Genomic DNA, 20978 nt, shown 5'->3' with positions numbered 1-20978 from the left:
ACCAGGTTTGCCATCCAGGAGTCATCTTTCACTCTTCATTTACCCCCCTGTTCCAACAGTTGCCAAGTTTCGTGAATCTTTCCCCTCAATCTATTTCTTTCCCTTCCATCACATCAAAACCATCCTAGCTCAGGTCTTCATTATATCCTACCTAGACTATTGCACCTAAATTCCTACCTCATCTTTCTCCCCTCAAATCCCTTCTCAAATAGATATCCCTAAAGCATAGGTCTTACCATGTCACTTGCCTATTCAGGAAGCTTCAGTGTTTCTTTATTGCCTTAAGATCAAATACAAATCCCTTGTTGGGCATATAAAGCCCTTCACAATATATATCTACCAATCTTTCCAGGCTAATTGGCTGGTTATATATTAATCCCTCTCACACACTCTTTGTTCCAGACAAACTGGCCTGCTTGTTTCTCTGCATATTCTTGAAGGCTACTCCAATGTTTGTAATGTTCTACCTTCTATCCTGTGCCTATCAAAACCCTTAGTTCTCTTCAGAGCTTTGCTAAAGTGCCAACTTCAAGAAGTCTTTCCTTGTTAATTATAAATGCTTATTGATTGATAGATTCAGGTGGGATGTGATGGAGAACTTAGATTGGGTTGGTGGCTGTAGAAATACATGGAAGTGAAAGGAACATGAAGGAAAAATCAGAAAAGTTAAGCATAGGAGATGAGACCTTAATAATAATAATTGGCATTTTTGTAGTGCTTTAACCTTTTAAAAATTATTTATGAAGTAGAGAGTGCAGAGTGCTAGAAGCTAGAAGTGTCCCCTGATGCTAGGTTAGAAGTGACAAAAGGTACACTCAGAGATAACCACATCACCCCACAGGTTTATCTCCTTGTTAGCATAGTGAGACTGTCCCTGACATGTAACATGGGGGTGTCATTGTCTGGCCCGACAAGAGACAAAATCTGTAGCCTCTTCTCTCCTCATCCTTCTCCAAGGGAGAATCTATTTTCTTCCAGGAGGGGAAGCAAGAGGTTGAGGCCAGAACGTTGGCCACTCTGATATCCTCAGAGAGAGGGGTATTGAGCGAGAATTATATCTGTCTGCGCCTTTAAATATTGTTAGTCTTTAGGATGTGCTTTTCAGGTTCAAACTAAGGAGGACCCAAACTTTATTACCAAGTTGTAACTCCCTCCCCACTAAATACCATCTCCACAGTGAACACAAATAGCGATTAGCAAAAGAAACCCATTTATCCAAGTCAATAATAAAACAGAAATCAGAGAAAGTATACATAGGCAGATAGATATATATATATATATATATATATAGATATATATATATATATATATATATATATATATATATATATCTATATATATATATATATATATCAGACAATGCAGAGTAAAGGAGTTCTCCCATTAGGAGTGAGGTAAGTCAGCTAGAGAGAGAGAGAGAGAGTGTGTGTGTGTCACAATCTAGGGATTAATTGTTGTCCTTCATTCTTAAAGAGGACTGAGATGACATCACTATATTGGGATCAAGGTACAGAATGTACAACTGTGGCTAATCAGGCCAATATGACCTTGGAAGGCTCTACTACAGGTCAGGCACAAATAGTCTATATGAACATTTGGAGTAGAAATATCTCTCAATTTGTGCATCTCATATTTATTTTGAGCTACTGCAATTCTGCTTCACTTATAAAGCACAGCGCCTTCTTTAATGGAGGCACACAAGCCAGGTGGTCTTCTGCCAGTGTCTCCCATGTCTCACAATCAATTCCAAAGTTCTCCAGAGAGACCTTGAGAGTGTCCTACCACTTTTTCTGACCTCCAAGCTTGCCTTGTGTGAGTTCTCTGTAAAGTAGTCTTTTACACAAACTACCCTTGGCATTCAAACAATCTGGTCAGCCCATTGGAGTTGCATTCTCTGTAGTAGAGTTTGGATACTTGGCAGTTCAGCTCAAGAAAGGACCTCAGTGTCTGGTACCTTATCTTGCCAGGTGATCTTCAGAATATTTCCAAGACAATTCAAATGGAAGCAGTTCAGTTTCCTGAAATGGCACTGGTACACTGTCTAGGTTTCACAGACATACAACAATGAGGTCAACAAAACAGCTCTGTAGACCTTCAGTTTGGTAGGCAGTCTAATACCTCTTCTCTCCTACACTTTCCTTCAGAACCTCTCAAACACTGAGCTAGCTCTGGCAATGTGTGCATCAACCTCATTATCTATGTACATCTCTGGAAAGTATACTGCCAAGGTAAGTGAACTTAGCCATAGCCTTCAGAATTTCTTCATTTGTTGTAACCAATGGTTCTACATATGGATGGTGTGGTGCTGACTTGTAAAGAATCTATTTTCTTGGTGTTAATTGTTAGGCCAAAATTAGCATAAGCGGCAGAGAATCCAGCCATACTTTGTTGCATCTCAGCCTCAGAGGCTGCATTAAGTGCATAATCGTCTGAAAACAAAAAGTCACACACCAACTCTCCCTCCACTTTGTCTTGGCTCATAGCATTTTCAAAATTTTCAGAAATTTACCCAATGCAATAGCTGATCTTGATGCATCCTTGTTGAAGGCATCTGACAACATCACAGAAAACATGCTAAAAATTAGCATAGCAGTAAGCACACAGCCATGCTTCACTCCATTAGTGACTGGGAAAGCACGAGAGCATTGTCCATTACCTAGAACTCAGGCAACCATGCTGTCATAAAACTGATGTAAAATACTGATTAACTCCAGGCAACCAAATTTTACCACAAGTCCTCACAACTGACAGTATCAAAGGCTTTTGTTAGATCAATGAATGTTGTGTACAGACCTCTGTTCTGCACCTGGCATTTCTCCTGGAGCTGTCAAGCAGCCAACACCATACTGACCATTCCTCAGCTCTTTTTGAAGCCACACTGGCTGTCAGGTAGATGACCATCTTTCAGGTGAAGGATCGGCCTATTAAGGAAAACTCTGGCAAGAATCTTGCCAGCAATAACCAAGAAAGAGGTCTCCCTATGATTGTCACAAGACAGCTTTTTTCCCTTTCCTTTGTAGAGATGGATGATGGAGGCATCTTGAACTCCCAGGGGATAACATCCTCTTGCCATATAATCCAGAAAATTTCAGTCAGCTTTTTTATGAGCAGTGGACCCCCTGCCTTATGAATCTCAACTGTAATAGAATCAGTACCAGGCACTTTGCCACACAAGAGGAGCCTAATGGCATTCAAAACCTCTTCTTCAGTTGGGAGGTTTGGCTAGGAAGGGATTGACTTCAACCTGAGGTATATGGTCAGTGGCTTAGCATTAATGGTCTCTTGAGAATACTATGGAACTTTTTAGCATATGTCTCCAAGATCATGTCTTTATCGCTAATCTTTGTGGCTCCATCAGCCCTGAGTAGTTGAGATACAGCGTGTGCCTTCAGGGCATCATTAAAGTGTTTTGGATTGTCATTATCAGCATAAAACTGAATTTCACCTGCCTTCTTACTGAGCCAAGAATCCTGAATCTCTCTAAGCTTCTCTTGCACTCTACTTTTGATGTGCCTTCTTAGAAACAGATGAACTATCCTGGGTACACTGGATTTACCAGTTCCCATTTTTTTGTTTACCAGCTTCTGAATTTCCCCATCATTTTTGTCAAACCAATCTTGGTGTTTGTAAGTGTTCTAACCTAGATGAGTAAATGCAACGCTGTACACCAAATCTCTGAGAGTTTCCCACTCCTTTTCTGCTCCACTTTTGTGGAGTTTTGTATGTTGGTTCAGCTTTCCCTCCAAGTTAGCAACAAACTGTTCATGCAAAGAGAAGTGCTCTAATCTGTTGACATTAAATCTTCTGGCAATTGTCTTGCCTTAGGGTCTCCAATTTTGTTGAATGAGAATGTTTAGCTTGGAGATAAGTCTGTGATGGATCCAGTACACTGTGCCACACATTGACTCCATCATTCTCATATCCTGTCTGTCTCTTCTCCTTACAATGACGTAGTCTATTAAATGCCTATATATGCTTCAAGGGTGCATCCATAAAATTTTATTACATTTAGGTAAACAGAAGACAGTGTTGCTCATGAAGTGCATGTGTCTTCAGTAGCAAATGACCGTTGCCATTACTGTTTCCAACTTCATTCTTCCCAGGGACTTCCTAACAGGTCAGATAGTCTGTGCCTACTCCAGCATTGAAGTCACCCAGAATTATAAGGTTGTCCTCTTCTGGCACATTGATGATGAAGGGCCCCAGGTCTTCATAAAAATTTTCTTTGACCTCTTCAGGATTCATCATAGTGGGAGCATACAAACTGATGATGGTGGCATGACACTTTCCTGCAAGGGGAACTCCTTTTGGGAGGCACACAAGCTTGTTGACTAGATCAATGTTGGTTGCAAAACTTTTGCCAGCTTCATAGTTCTCATTACTGTAGTCACTCCAGAAAAATGCATTTCCAGCCCCACCTTCAGTAAGCTGGCCTTCATTTGCCAGCCTTGTTTCACTGAGGGCTATTATTGGAATGCAATACCTGCTAAGGTCTCTCACTACAAGAGATATTCATCTTTCAGGTCTACTGGATTTTGTGTTGTCCATAAGTGTGTGCACATTCCATAAACCAATGGTGAGTAGAATCATCTTCACAAAAGTTTTTGTACATTTTTTGTGTGTTTCAACCACAGGGTGGAATCTCCACCTTCCTTGGGAAGCAGGTCAGGATTGGGTGAAGCAATTTTTAGGACACCTTTTCTAGCCCCTTCCTCACACCAGGAGGTGAGCAATGTAGTCCTTAAAAAAGGCTGCTCAGGCACCCAGGAGCTGTGAATCCCACTACTGCTTCAGTCCAGTGAGAAGACAACCCTATGGTCTGGGCTGCCTGTGTGCAGGGTTGTGACTATAGTTCCAGGTGTGTCCTAATTCCCAGTGTATCCACACCTGCTGTTTCTATCACTTGCCACAGGACTTTGAGGTAGGTAAAAATAGTAAAATGGGATTGGTGCTATCTTTTGACTTGCACATAAATTGTATTTAAGTGAGGGAGAGCTGTGCAAAGTTGTCAGCCTCACTTTTTCTTCCAGAAGTGTAAAGACACAAGTCAAGATGACTTGTGATAACTCAGGATACAGTGGATGACCTTTACATCTTCAACGTCTAATCAGGCTCTAAGTGTACCACAGCACCTGCTTCAGCTGCCTTCATGACTAGTGGGAACATATTGTTCTCATCCACCCATTCCACCAGAGGAAATCTTCGCCTGGTTGGGGTAAACAACACCCTAACTCACAAACAGGTTTGAGACCCATCAGTTATCCTCCACCTGGTTTAGCCTGTCTACTGAAATGGTTTACTAAGGTGTGGCCACTGAGCATGCTACAGTTTCATAGAACCATTAGTGAGAATTGAGTGAATCAGGTAGACACAAAAGGGGGAAAGCAGCTCTGAAAAGGGCTTAGCAGCCATCACACCAGAGGTATTAGTCTTCCCTGAACACCCTACATGCCACAATCTAGGGATAGGGATGTGATGGAGACTGCCAGCTCCTTTCCTGTTGGCTTCCTCACAATCTTATTTTCCTTTCAGCAACCTGAAGTGAGATTGGCATTGTCCATCTTCTCTCTCAAAGTTGGAAGCCAGAAGCGCCTAAAGCCCAAAGAGACTCTAGGACACTGAAGAAGTTTGAAGAAGGTTCAAAGCTACTCAGGACAGCTGAAGAGACTCAAGAGCCTAGAAGAAATTTGAGACTCAAAGCACCTGTTACTCTCCTCTCTCCCAATCTCACGGCTTGCATAGGTATGGGGCACTGATCTTTACGAATAAGAAGAGAATCTCGTACCAATGGGTTTCGGTACTCCAGTTACATTAACTTTCTCTCCAAGTTCAAAGATAATCTAACAAGTACACACTGGACTATACTAAGAAATTACCCCAAAATTCAAAACTCTAATCAACTAATCAACTCAAGCCTCTATTTTTCTCATGGATGGGCTTCCCCTCTGAATCTCAAACCCTGAGATCCGAAGGATTAGACAATCCGTTGTTAAAGGAAATGTTATTTTCTTGCAGCATCAAACAGAATAGAAAAATACACATCAATATTAAAGCAATACATAGCAGGTTGCAGTAGGGTTGCAGCTAAGGTCAAAGTCTCCTTTACTCCTTACCTCTTCTCTCAACTACTCTTAGGGGATCAGAAGAAAAGAGATTGAGATTAAAACCTTGGGTAAAAATTGCCCCACCACTGTCTATGGGGAAGAAAGAAGAAGAAAGAAGTTGTGGCCTGGACTATGTTTATTCTCACCAATCAAAGCTGCTAGCTAAGCCTGATTTGCTTTCCACTCCTCTGCCTGGCTCTAGTTCATTTCTTCACCCATCTGCTCTCATTTCACTTGTCTCCTCTCCTCCATACCCACTCCACAAAGAGTCTTCAGTTCACTTCTTTTCCCCTAGTTTCAGTCATAGAGGAAAGGATGTCCATCCAGCATTTCTTTCTGGGCTCAGCAAGGAGAGGCATGGAAACTGTAATGATGTAGTCTCTTCTCTCTTTTTTTAAGTTTTATTTTTTTTTTATTATTTTATTTTTAGTTTTAAACAATCACTTCTATATACTTTTAAGTTTTAAATTTTTCTCCCCCTCTCACTCTTTCTCCCTCCCCAAGGTGTGCAATCTGATATAGACTCTATGTATATATTCCTATTAAACATATTTTCACATTAGGCATGTTGTAAGGAAGAATTAGAACCAATAGGAGGAACCACAAGAAAGAGGAAACAAAACAAAACAGAAGAAAAAAAGAGCAAATAGTATGCTTCGATCCGCATTCAAACTCCATAGTCTTTCTCTGGATGTGGGTAGCACTTTCCATCATGAGACTTTTGGAGATGCCTTAGATCCTTGCATTGCTGAGAATTTCTAGGCTAAGTCTATCAGAGTCAGTCATCACACAACATGGCTGTTACTGTGTACAGTGTTCTGGTTCTGCTCACTTCACTCAGCATCACTCTATACAAGTCTTTCAGTGGATAGAGCTCTGGCCTTGAAGCCAGGAGGACATGAGTTCAAATCCAGTCTCAGACACATGACACTTACTAGCTGTGTGACCCTGGGCAAGTCACAACCCCAGTTGCCTTACCAAAAAGCTAAATAAATAAATAAATATACAAGTCTTTCCAGGCTTTTCTGAAGTCTATGTGCTCATTTCTTACATTACATTCATGTACCACAACTTGTTCAGCCATTCCCCAATTGATGGGCATCCCCTCAATTTCTAATTCTTTGCCACCACAGAAAGAGCTGCTTATAAATATTTTTGTACATGTGCATATTTTTTCTCTTTCTTCTTGCTGATGTGTGAACCCCAAAAACCTTGGGCAGAAGTTCCCTTCAAGTTCACCACTGAAAACCTGGGGCTCTCCTATGCATCTATGTACATTATTTTCCACCAAGTTTCTCTGCCCTATGGTTCTCTACCATCTTTGTGAAAACATTTTGGGAAAATGTAAATGGGAGATGGTCTTAGCTGGGATTACACAAACATTATTTCATTAGATCCTGTCACTTTTCACCACTCTAAGCTACTGTAAGACAACCAAGCAATGAAAATGGTGAAGAAACATCCTAGAAAGATGATGTGATGATACCTTGGCATGTTACATAGCCCAAAGCTTTATCCACAAGAGGCAGATCAGCTATCAGTAACCAGACAGGCAGCTGAGCCCAAGCTTAGTGAATATTCCACCCACCCTGTGGAACCCAGGCCCTAGCAGAACTTCCCCTACACACTTCTGTTCTGCCTGTTTAGATGCAACTAAGGTGACCTATCCTGCAAATCTGAGCTTACTCATGTAGAACAAAAGATGACTGCTCAATAATAAAGAAGAATTTGAAACATTTTTTAGAAAGAAAATCAAAACTGAAGAGATTATGTCTCTCAAATACTCCAAACAGAACTGCAGAAGTGAATAAATGCAGCAGGCAAGGACAGCAATAGCAACTGAATGCAACAGAAAAATCAGTAAGAGACTTTTCCCTAAAAATACACCAAGAAACTGAAAAGCTTCTGCACAGACAACATTAATGTGTCTAAGATAAGAAGGGAAGCGGTGGAATGGGTAAAATATATTTGTATCACATTTCCATGATAAGGATTTGGTATCCAAGACATAGAAACAATTAGTAAATATATACATATGTGAATAATAGCCATTCCCCACTAGATAAATAGTCAAAGGATATGAATAAACAGTTCTCAAAAGAACTACAAAGTCTTCGCAACCACATGAAAAAATGCTCCAGATCACTAAGAATAAGGGAAATGCAAATCAAAACAACTCTGAGGTTTCACCTCACATGCTGCAAATTGGCAAAAAATGACAAAGTCAGTTTTGGAGGGGTTGTGGAAAGATAGGCACTCTCATATATTGTTGGTGGAGCCATGAAATGGCATAAACATTTTGGAAAGCAATTTGAAATTATGCAAAAAAAAATGACTAAAAGGTTCATATCTTTTGAATCAGAGACTCCATTAAACAGCATATACCCCAAGGAAGCCATATGCTCCAAAATATTTATAGCAGCTTTTTTTTTTTGGTAGCTAAGAATTGAGAATAAAGTAGATGCCTATTAATTGGAGAAGGGCTAAACAAATTGTGGTACCTGAACATAACGGAATATTACTGTAAAGTAAGAAATGATAGGTGTGGGGGGCAGCTAGGTGGCACAGTGGATAGAGCACCAGCCCTGGAGTCAGGAGACCTGAGTTCATATCTGGTCTCAGACCAGACACTTGGCACTTACTAGCTGTGTGATCCTGGGCAAGTCACTTAACCCCAATTACCTTGCAAAAAAAGAAATGATAGGTGTGATGAATACAAAGAAGCATGGAAAGATCTACATGAACTGATACAAAATGAAGTAAGAAGAGAGCAAAAAAGTAATTTGCACAATGACTACAACAATGTAAATGGATAGAACAATGACATACCAAAAAATCAAAAGTAAATGTGACAATATTATAAAGATTAAGTGGGACTGAAATCAAAAGATGTAAGAAGACATCCACACATAACACACTATCTTTTTGTGTAGGTGGGAGATCTCACAGATGTTATACATCATACTTTTTTTTTAACTCTTTCAATGTTTTGATCAGTTGTGTTGACTTTCTTCCCCATCTCCAAAAATTGCTATTTGTCATATGAGCTCTCTGGGAAGAAGAGAGGAAGGGATACATGGGATACTATATAAGAAATAGAAATATCAATAAAAATTTATTAAAAACAAAGAAAAAGAAAATAATTCTGACCCTGCAAACACCCCATACTGCACCACCCCTGCTAAAAAGGTCTCAGCCCCGCACTCCCAGGAGACCATGGACCACACTTTGAGAACTGCTGATAGAGTTGTTATTTTTAGTTCCAAGCAATCATGTGGAAGCTTGGGCCATGAGGATAGGCCTTGCTTCTGGCCATGTGTGACTCACTGATGATTGGCTTGCACAGTGAGATGACAAAGAGTCCTTTTTTTTTTTTTTTGCTTGGAGCCAGATAAGCTGGTGATTTAGTAGATGTAATAAAGGGAATAAATAGAAGTTTAGAATAATTGCCTGTTGGACATTTCCATGTAGACATCTGAGTTACCTCAAACTTACATAATGATGCCCACGTGTGGAGGGGCCCCATGTGCAGTGAGGGCTGTTCCCTCACGTGTATCATGAATCTGTCATATTGTGTGGCTCAAAGGGAGGCAGAATGGACATCTCTAGCTTCTTTTCCCTCTACCCTTCTCCAAGGGAGACTTTAATTCCTGCCAGAGGGTGCAGGAAAGGAAGGCCAGAGGCTGCCACTGTGGTCTCCTCAGAGAGGAGCACTAGTCTAGAATTACATCTGCCTCACTCCTTTACTAGTCTAGGGCATGTGATCAAGTTCAAGCTAACTTCTGATCACTGTGTCATTATTGGAGGGAGAGGAGGATGCCAAGTAGCAAAATGGAAATCATAGAAGGTATACATAGGAGAATATGTACTAGACAATACAGAATGAAAGAGCTCTCCCATTGGGAATGAAGTAACTCAGCTCAACTAAGAGAAGAATTCTGGATCTTTCACCCAAGGGGAGGTTTCCCAAAGTCTCTAGTGTAGCAAACTAGGGATAGGGACGTGATGGAAACTGTCAGCTCTTTTCATGTCTCCCCAGAGTTTTTTCCTTCAGCAACCTGAAGTGAGATCACCCTCTTCCATCTTCCTTCTCAGAGCTGGAAACCAGAAGAACCAGCAGTGACTCAAGACTTGAAGTGGACTTGAAGAAGACTGTAAAAGGCTGGAGCTCTCTTGCTTTCTTCACCAACTCCATCCCCCTCCTTACGTAGGGTAGGGCATTCATCTCCACCGATGAGGAGATGGTCCCATACCAATGAATTTTGAGACTGGGATAATACTTAACATGTCCAAAATGGAACTAATTCTCCTGCCCCCTCCTTATATCACTACTAACAGTTCAACTATTCTCCCAGTCAGGCTCCAAAGTTCTGACTCTTTTTTCTCCTCTCTTACCAGGCTCCCTCCTCTTCCTCCCCCACCCCAATACAATCTGCCACCAAGTGCTGTCAATTCTTTCTTAACAATTTTCCTTCCTTTCCATTCTAACTACTCCTTACCCTTACCCCAGTTCAAGTCCTTATTAGATCACAACTGGACCATTACAATTTTTGTTCGTAATTGCTTTCTCTACTTCTTATCTCTGCCTCTTCTAGTCCAGTCTATATTTGATCATGTCAAGTGGTTCATAGTGGCCCTGGCTCTCTTTTCAAGTTAATTTCCTCTTCTCCCTCCCAGCCAAACTTTTGGGAGCAACCATCAAACTGGCTCACTCAGGGTTTCCTAAAAGCTTTTCCACCCCAGTGTGTTTGTTAGTAGTGTTTCCTCTGTCTAGAATGACCACATCTGCCTATCAAAATCCCACCTGTCTTTTAAGTTTTAAGCTCAAGGCTACCTTTTTTCTATGCAAGGCTTCCCTACCCCAGCTAGAAGTCACCTGGGCTTTCAGAGAAGAGCAGAATATTCCACGTGAAGAGAGCAGCATTAGTCAAAGTAGCTTTGCAACTGACAACAGAGGAAGAAGGGAACCAGGGCCCGGGTAAGTGCATTCTTCGTCCTCTGATCCACCAGGTTCCTAATGAAACACCCGGCATGCACATCACTTGGGGAGAAAGCATTGACTTTTTCCTACACAAGAAACAAGGACCGGAAACACCAGCTCACAAATCTACAAAAACTTACTTAGACAAATGGTTTGCATATTTTTGTCCATTCATTTGAGATACCAAGGAAGAAACTGGCCCCATGAGTACAGGCTTCTTGTTGTGAGGTACAGAGGGACATACATGTCAATAGGTAAAAGTGGGCCCAAATTACCATTAATAATAACTACTCACATTTATGGAGCATTGTAAGTTTTCTAAAACACTATCCTGGGGCAGCTAGGTGGCACAGTGGATAAAGCTCTGGCCTTGGAGTCAGGAGGACCTGAGTTCAAATCTGGCCTCAAACCCTTGATACTTACTAGCTTACTAACCTTGATTGCCTCACCAAAAAAGCAAAAAATAAATAAATAAAACTAAAACACTTTCCTTACACCCAGGGAAGTAAGTAGTTTAAGTATTTTTACCATTCCTATTTTTCAGATGAAAAAACTGACCTTCATGCTACAGGTTTTCTTGTCATTTTGCCTTTGAGACTGTGACCTTGGGATAGGGAAGGGACAGAGGGATGACAGGGATAGTTCATGCTAGAAACACTGGACAGAGGACTGAGATGAGAATGAGAGCTAAAGCAAGGGCTGGAACCAGGTGCAGTTCATCCTAAGCCTGGCCAGCATCAGAAGGTGAATTCAGACGGGATGGCCGATACAATATAGCTCATTAGATTAGATTAGAAACCTCATTACCTGGGGAGGAGGCCCGGATTCATATTCCTTTCTTCACCTCCTCCACCCTATTATCCCCTTGCTTTCACCTGTTTCAGTCTAGGATCTAGAGCTGGATTCTGGGGGTTTTTTTGTTTGTTTGTTTGTGAGGCAGTGGGGTGAAGTGACTTGCCCAGGGTCACAGAGCTAGTAAATGTCAAGTATCTGAGGCAACATTTGAACTCAGGTCTTCCTGAATCCAGGGCTGGTGCTCTGTCCACTATGTCATCTAGCTACTCCTCAGGGCTGGATTCTGGCCATCAGCAACCACTTACCTTTCTGCAAGCTAGGGGCATAGGAGAAAGTTATGGGGTATGGTTGATGTTGTGCCCATCTAGGGGCACTGAAAAAATTTTTCCATTGCATCTTCACTATGTTAAATAAACAATATGAATACAGAAAGTTGATTACCTATTTACTAACTAACTAACTATATATATATATATATATATATATATATATATATATATATATATATAGGGAAAAAGTGGTCAGGAAGCCTCTGATCAACCAATTCCCCTGTACATATTATAATCATGGAATGTAAGGGGCAGACAACAAAGACAAGGAGGTATTGGAGTTCTAAAGAAAGTGCAGAGAAGAGGTTACATTAACTCCTTTAGAAGGTATGAAGAAGTCTTCAATCAAGCTTGATGGAATTAGAAGGGCAGCTTCCCATTGGCCAGCCTTTACAAAGCTTTTTAAGCACCATGCCAACAGATAGCAGGCTCAGAAAGAGACAGTCAATGGAGGCAGCTTTGAAGAAAGTGACTCTTGGGGCAGCTAGGTGGAGCAGCGGATAGAGCACTGGACCTGAGTTCAAATCCAGCCTCAGACATATAACACTGACCACCTGTGTGACCTTGGGCAAGTCACTAAACACCATTGCTTAGCCAAAAAAAGAAAAGTGACTCTTGGCAGCAGAAAAAGAGAGCCAACTGTGGGTTCAAGAATAAGCATGTCAGTTAGGAAGTAGAGCCATGGAGCCAAGGAGCAAGTCCAGGAAGGCCAGCTAAGTAATATTAAAAGAATGCTATATTAAAGGAGGAATGGCATGAGGACATCATGAGAAAGAAAAGACATTGGAGCCCCATAGTAGTACCCAAGGCATGAGTTGCTTTAACCACATATATTCCCTACATCTGTGTTCATTATTAGTGAACACACTCTACGTATTAGAGAACAACTCTATGCCTGCTCTTCCCACTGACACTGTGTGTATGTGCGGGAGTGTGTCCCAGGTTTATAGAGTGAATGTTTTGTAGCTACTGTTCCTTCTGGGCCATCTTGGTAAATGCCTTTGTTCTGAACTAATTATGTCTCTTGGCTGCCTAGTAAAAGTAAATTGATTGGAGGGGGCTCATGAACTAGAGTTTTAAGAGTTTCCCAGACTACAGAGTACCTTTGAACCAATTACCCATCCAAGGCACTCAACCTTGGTGTATGAGTTGGGGAAGGGAGTGGGCCCAAAGAGGGTGCCACATGTAAATATAGAATAGGGATGCTGGTCACCTGTTTTCTGTGGCCTACGAGCTAAGAATAATTTTTACATTTTTAAATACAATAAAATTTTATTTCAAAATGTAAAAAAACATTTTTAGGCCTCAGGGCCTACAAAAATGGGCAGCAGAGCATTTGGCACATAGGCCATAATTTGCTGATTGATCCCTGATAGAGAGGACTATAGTTTTGTGATTTTAGGCAGCTGGATGGTGCAGTGGACTTGAAGGGGAGGGCTCGAAATCAGGAAGGCCTAACTTCAAATCTGGCTTCAGATACTCACTAGCTGTGCCACCCTGGGCAAGTCACTCAACCCCTCTGTGTTTCAGTTTCCTCATTTGTAAAATGAGAAGAATAATAGCATCTACCTCACAGGGTTGTTGTGAAAATCAAATGAATTAACATATGTAAAGCACTTTACAAGCTTTAAAAGTGCTATGTAAATGCTAGCTCTATCTATATATCTGAAAGCGACCTTAAAAAACCATTTAATCCAATCTCTTCCTTTTGCAAATGAAGAACTATGGCCCAGAGAGGTACAACTATTTGCCTAGCCTTACATAACAGTACAGCCAGTATTTAAAGCTAGGCCTCCTGACTCCAAATACAGCATCATTTCCAGGTACCAGGCTGCCTCATAAGAGTTTGCTGCCTAAGGCAGTTTCTTTTCTTTTTCTTTTTCCTTCCTTTTTTTTTTTTTTGGTAGGGCAATCAGGGTTAAGTGACTTGCTCAGGGTTACATAGCTAGTGAGTATCATGTGTCTGAGACTGCATTTGAACTCAGGTCCTCCTGACTCCAAGGCCGGTGCTGTATCCACTGAGTCACCTAGCTGCCCCCTGAGGCAGTTTCTGAACTCTTACTGACAACCTTGTTCGTTGAGGGGATTATGTCAATAGGAAATGGTGACAGTTTATGCCAGTTCCTGTTACTTTATGAAAATTAAGCTAAGAAATTTCTCAGATGCGGGAATGGGGGCCCTAGGGCTACAGGTTTTCCTATTTTTGATAATTCTGAGCAACAAAAAAAGTCTAAAATTTGTAACCCAGTCAGCAAAAGTTCAGAGGTTTTTTTGTCCAGACATTTGAAGCTGTGTGGCTTTGGTGGGTAGAAAAAGCATATGCTTTTGAAGGGACTTCCTACACGTGCATCAAAGAAACTGACATCAATGGGATAGTTGATAGAGAATGGTGCCACCTGGTGAGAAACTTTTTTATTACACCCTCTTGGTAGCTAATTAATAAAATAACGCCCAAACCTTTCTAAAAGATTATAGAAGGAAGTAGGTGAACTGGCGTAGGTTGCTTGCGCTCCTACAATATCCCAATTATCACATTGGCAATCCCACCAAGTAGATTCACAGTGTACATCTATGTCACACAATATTGTTTTAATATTCTTTTTTTTACACTCAGGGACTATTCCTAAGGATTAAAAAACTGCTTCCTGTTTCTACACCCATTCTTTACCTCATCAGCCCTCATGACCATCATCTGGGGAAGCAATTCTTGTGGAGAAGAGGTTTACTATCCCCACCAACCACCAACCAGCTGCTGCTTTCATGGTAGGCAAAGTCAGCCTAGCTGAAGCAGCCGGGCGTCCTGGGAGAGATAAAGGAGGCAAGCAAGTTCAGCCACCACCATCACTTTGACTGCCATCTTCTCTTGGACACTGATGGAGATAGCCCAGCATCAAGAACACAAGAGACTTGGGAATAGCAGCATCCCCCATTACCATCTGCTTTGTGGTTGTACCCTATGGACCACCCGGCCTTTCCATCTGACTTGCAGCTGAAACCTTCCATATGTGTGGTCTTCCCTGTTAGAATGTGAGTTCCCTGAGGGCAGGTACTATCTGACTTCTCTATTTGTATCTCTAGCTCTTAGCACAATGTTTTGTACATAGTAAGCGCTTAATAAATGCTTCATTCCTTCCTTTATTTCTCGAGTTTTGACAACTATTTCATTCAAATTTTAATTATAATTGTATTCAGCAAATCAATAACTCAAAAACAATCAAACATGCTCTAACACGTAACAAATAGAAACAGTGAAACAGATATGTGCATATGATCAACACTATATAGCAGTATACCTCAAAGTAACGTACCCAGAGCCATGTAAATGCAAATATCAATAACAGCAAAGTATACACCAATAATGAGTATACAAAAAAGTCAAGTAATATCCAGGAAATCCATTCTACATGCAAATCAGCAGCACCATTACCAACTGCTTGTAGCTTACTGGATTATTAACCAAGAACATTCACAAACACATTGTATTTGTCATCCTATAAAGTATAGTGAACCTGATAGAGGAAATCCCAAAGAGGGAATTTTCTTTTCCCTAAAAACTTTTTTTCTCTGAAGAGAAAACAAAGTTTCCAGAAAAATTACAAAAATTAAAAATAACAGTTTGTGTTAGTCATGTCATCCATAACCTACTCCAAGCCAAAATCAAAATATATCAGGCAAGATGGAGATTGTATTTGCACTTAGTATGTATCTCAAGTGACACCTGGGTTGTTGTAACAGCAACAGCAGCCCACGTGGCTGCTTCAGTAAAGGAATATAATATTTGGTTGGTCCACCAGGTGGAGCTATACTTATCACAAGGCCAAGTTAAGCAATTGATCACCAGCCAAATGGCTTCATCAGCTGTGTCCCAGTAGATATAAGTAAGTCTGCCTCTCTACATGCCAGCCTATCACCCTGCCAAGCTTCAGGGCTTTAGTTAGCAAATTAAAACTCACAGTGGCTAGATTCTGAATCTAAACTAAGGGATGATCAATGAATATACATTTATTAAGCGATGCCACGTACGAAGAGGAAATGCTAGCCATTGGGGAAAATAATAATTCAAACAGATAAGAGGCATGGGCACTGGTTACATATAATAAAAATCATTTTGATAAATAAGACAAGAAAAATTTCATGTGAAAAAGACCTAGAGATTTTAGTGGCCTAAAGTTGCAATGTGAACTAATGATGTTATATATTTATAATGTAGCTCATCACTGGAGACCTGTATCTACTACTTATCATATTAAAAACCAGTCCATTTATTCCCGTGCTTTTTAGTGTTTTTAATATAAAGGGATATTTTGTCAAAAGCTTTTTCTGTATCTATCGACGTAATCATTTAATGTGTATTGTTTTGTTATTAATATGTTCTATTATGTCCATAATTTTTCTACTAACATTGAACTAGCCTTGCATTCTTGGTTTAAATCTAACTTAGTCATAGGGTATAATCTTTTTAAATATGTTGCAGTAGCCTCTTTGCTAATATTTTATTCAATACTTTTGCACCAATGTTCATACACATGTACATACACACGAATGAAGGTAGAGAGAATCCATGCATTAGATCACTACAGATTCATGTTTCATAACCTCAGTTGGGCCCTCATTGCAATCCTGCTATACCTCCCTTATCAATCCACTATTTCACTCTCCTCAGTGGTCCTTCCAAACCTTTTTATCCCTCCTCAAACCTCCCATGGCTCTTCCTCCCCCCACTTTCTAGTTTGAGTACTTTTCTTCACATTTTACAGAAAACATTGAGGTCATTTGCTGGGAACTCCCACTTCTGCTCTCTTTCCCATCTCCTATCATTCAGGTGCCTTCTGCCATTTCCCCCTTCATCTATCTCACATAATGAAGTGGCCTTACTCCTTACCAAGGCTAATCCCATTCTATCCAGTCTCCTCCAACAGATTGCCCCCTCTTTCAGCCCTACTCTTTTCATTTATTTTCAATCTCTCTCTCTCTCTCTCGGCTCCTTTCTTACTGCCCACAAACATGCCCATGTCTTCTCCATCCTGAAAAAACTCTCACTTGACCCTTCCATCCCCTCTAACTATTAGTTCTAGACCTCTTCTGCCCTTTGTAGCTAAACTCCTTGAAAAGACCATCTATAATAGTTGCCTCCACTTTCTCTCCTCTCACTCTGGCTTCTGACCTTATAGTTCCACTGAAACTGCTTTCTCCAAAGTTACCAGTGATCTCTCACTTTACACATCCAATGTCCTCTTCTTAGTCCTTGTATCTTTGACCTTTCTGCAGCCTTTGACACTGTTGATCACCTTCTTCTCCTTAATGCTTTCTTCTCCTTAGATTTTTGGGACACCCTTCTCTCCTTATTCCCCTCCTACCTATCTGACTGCTCCTTCTCTGTCTCATTTGCTGGATCTTCCTCCAGGTCAGGGAGAGGAAAGTCACAAACAAAATAAACATAAACTTTAGAGGACTGATAATAAAGTCGGGATTAAAATAGAGAAAAAAAAAGTGTAAGAACCATAGATTGTGGATTGGACTTCATGAAGAGAAAAGGGGCAGGGGAAGAGAATAAGCATTTGTATAGCCCCTACTATATGTCAGCCCACTGTGCTAAGTGCTTTACAAATATTATGTTGTATAATCTTTACAACAGCCTTGCTAGGTAAGTACTATTATTATCCCCATTATATAGTTGAGGAAACTGAGGCAAATAGAGGTTAAGTGATTTGTCCAGAGCTACACAGCTATCAAGTATCTGAGGCCAGATTTGATCTCAGATCTTACTGACTATAGTACCGCTGCTCCATCTACTTCACCACCTATCAGACTATTCCAATTATAGACCATTAGTGTTAATGCAAATTCTTTCTTTTTCTCCATCCCTTTCTTCACAAGAAGGGCAAGATAAAGAAAAACGTATAAAAGGATATGGTGGAAGGGAAAATATACCATTAATATTCATAATCCTGAACTTGAATGGAATTAATTTGCCTATAAAATACATAAGGGTAGCAAAGGATAAAAAAACCCAACAGAATCAAATAATATGTTTTTACAAGAAACACACCTGAAGTGTAAAGATTCATACAGTGTCTAGAACAAAATTCATCATGCTTCAGGTAAAATTTTAAAAGCAGAACTTCATTATTTGGGTAAGGTTTTTTATCTTCTTTTCTAAGCCATTTATCCTCCTCATGATTGTTTCCTTTTGTTTTGATTTCAATTTCCTTTTTTTCTGGTCATTCTTGCTGCCAAACTGGTGGTTCTACCTCCCTCATATTCTCCCCTCTGATTAGAGGGCTACAAGGTAGAGTACCAAACTCCTTCCAATGCCTTCCTTTATAGAGGGTAGAAATTGGACCTTTTGGTTCACTCCACTTTGCATCTACTCTAATGAACAAGATGCCCCTGTGCTGGGTCCTGGTATCTCTCCTTATCCTTGTTTTTCTGCTTCCTTTTATATGTCATTTCCCCTCATTAGATTGTAAGCTCCTTGAGGGTAAGAACTATCTTTCTTTTTAGAATTTAGCACAGTAGCTGCTTAATAAATTTTTATCAGATTGGATTAGATTTATGCAGCCTTAGGAAAATAGAAATATTTCAAATATTCAAATTTTCTGCATAATTAAAGCTTACCCACTTCAAGTACCAATTTTAAAAAATTTTAGCCACTTTAGATGGAAATCTTTCTACAAAAATATTGTTTACTTCCTTGATTTATTGCACAGAATATGCTTGAACTTTTCTTCATGACTCAGGATAATTAATCATAGTGAACATCAGTAATATTTCCAAGATATATAAGGTTATTTATCTCCATGCAAAAATGCTTTTTCATTTCTTCTGTCTGCTTCTTATAGTATATGTATATATTGTTTTCTTTTGTTGTCACTTTAGGCCATTATTAGAGTTCCCACCACCAGGAGCTCCTTTCCTTCCTTTCTAATCTGTTCAAGACTAAAAATACATACGTAAAATACACACATACATACACACACATCACCAAGGTAGTTAAAACTGCATCACAAATAAGCAAAAGTGTTATTAGTGAGGGATGAAGCACCTTTCCAATGAATAAAGTACATAAACCTTCTGGTTCTTACAACACCTATTTTGACTGCTCAAAAGCTTCTCCCACCCCCACCGCTTTTTCTGGCTTACTAGCAGGTTTTCAGTGTTTCAGGTTGTTGAGTTTATCACATAAGCAACCCGTCTTCAAATAAGTGAGTTGTTACTATGTCTGCATGGGCAAAGCAATGTTAGCCAGCCGGAATGTGGAAATATCCTTATTACATGTTGTTGTTATTCAGTTGAGTCCAAATCTTTGTGACCCCATAGACCAGGGGTGGGAAACCTGTGGCCTCAAGGCCACATGTGGGCCTCTAGGTCCTCAAGTGCACCCCTTTGACTGAATCCAAACTTCACAGAACAAATCCCCTTAATAAAAGGATTTGTTCTGTAAAACTTGGACTCAATCAAAAGGCTGCACTTGAGGAGCTAGAAGGCCACATGTGGCCTCAAGGCCACAGATTCCCTACCCCTGCCATACACCGTACTGTTTATGGGCTTTTCTTGTCAAAGATAGTGGAGTGGTTTGCCATTTCCTTCTCCAGTGGATTAAGGCAAACAGAGGTTAAATGATTTGCCCAGGGTCATACAGCTAGTAAGTATCTGAGGCTAAATTAGAACCCAGGTCCTCTTGACTCCAGACTCAGCACTCTCTCCACTGAGCCATCTAGCTGCCCTACCTGCTCACTATTTAGAACTGTGTGTTGTGATAGTCAGAGTCAGAGACAATCAACATTTATTAAACATCTACAATGTGCTAGATATACAAAGAAAGGCAAAAAACAATTCCTACCCTCAAGGAGCTCCCAATCTAATGGCATCCACCAAACTGAGGTTCTGTGTACTCCCAGCTCCTAGAGTTTTCACTGGCTAGCCCACATGTTTAGAACACTCTCTCTGCTCACCTCTGCCTCCTGGCTTCTCTGCCTTCCTTCGAGCATTAGCTGAAGACCTACCTTCTGCAAGAAGTCTTTTCCAGTCCCCTTTAATCTTTGTCCTTTCCTTCGGAGGTTACCCCCAATTTATCCTCTTATATAGCCGGACTGGTTTGGGTTTTTTTTGCTTTTTTGGTGAGGCAATTGGGGTTAAGCACCTTGATCAGGGTCACACAGCTGGTGAGTGTTGTGTGTCTGAGGTCAGATTTGAACTCAGGACCTCCTGACTCAGGGCCAGTTTTCTATCCGTTGCACCCCCTAGCTGCCCCTGTACAAAGCTGTTTGCATGTTGTCTTCTCCCATTAGACTGAGTTCCTTGTGAACAGGAACTATTTGCCTTTCCTTGTATCCACTTACTAGTTGACTGACTGACCATAAAGTTTATCAGATGATGTCAGACTGATACCAATACATGCCTCTCCAGCAGGGATTCTTAGCCTAGAGATCCACCAACTTTTTTTTTTTTGAAATTTTGTTAACTGCATTTCAATATCATTGGTTTCCTTTGTACTTCTATGTGTTTTATTTTATACATTTAAACACCTTGTTTGGAGAAGAGGTCTATAGGCTTCAACAGACTGCCAGAGAGGTCCAGGATGTGCAGAAAGCCTAAGAATCCTCGCTTCATTGGCTTTCATGCTGCTTCCTCTTCCTGGGGAAATCCAGTAGGTACATGTTCCTGAGCTACTGCAAATGTGGGTGGAGGTTCAACTCAAAGCAGGGGAAGAGGTTGGGGCTTGAGCTTAGCTGACAGATGAAGTCATTCCAGGTGGTAGTAGCAGGG

Source organism: Phascolarctos cinereus, unplaced genomic scaffold (genome assembly GCF_003287225.1).
Source record: "Phascolarctos cinereus isolate Bilbo 61053 unplaced genomic scaffold, phaCin_HiC Scaffold_1;HRSCAF=81, whole genome shotgun sequence".
Taxonomy (NCBI): domain Eukaryota; kingdom Metazoa; phylum Chordata; class Mammalia; order Diprotodontia; family Phascolarctidae; genus Phascolarctos; species Phascolarctos cinereus.
This window is presented reverse-complemented; position numbering follows the sequence as displayed.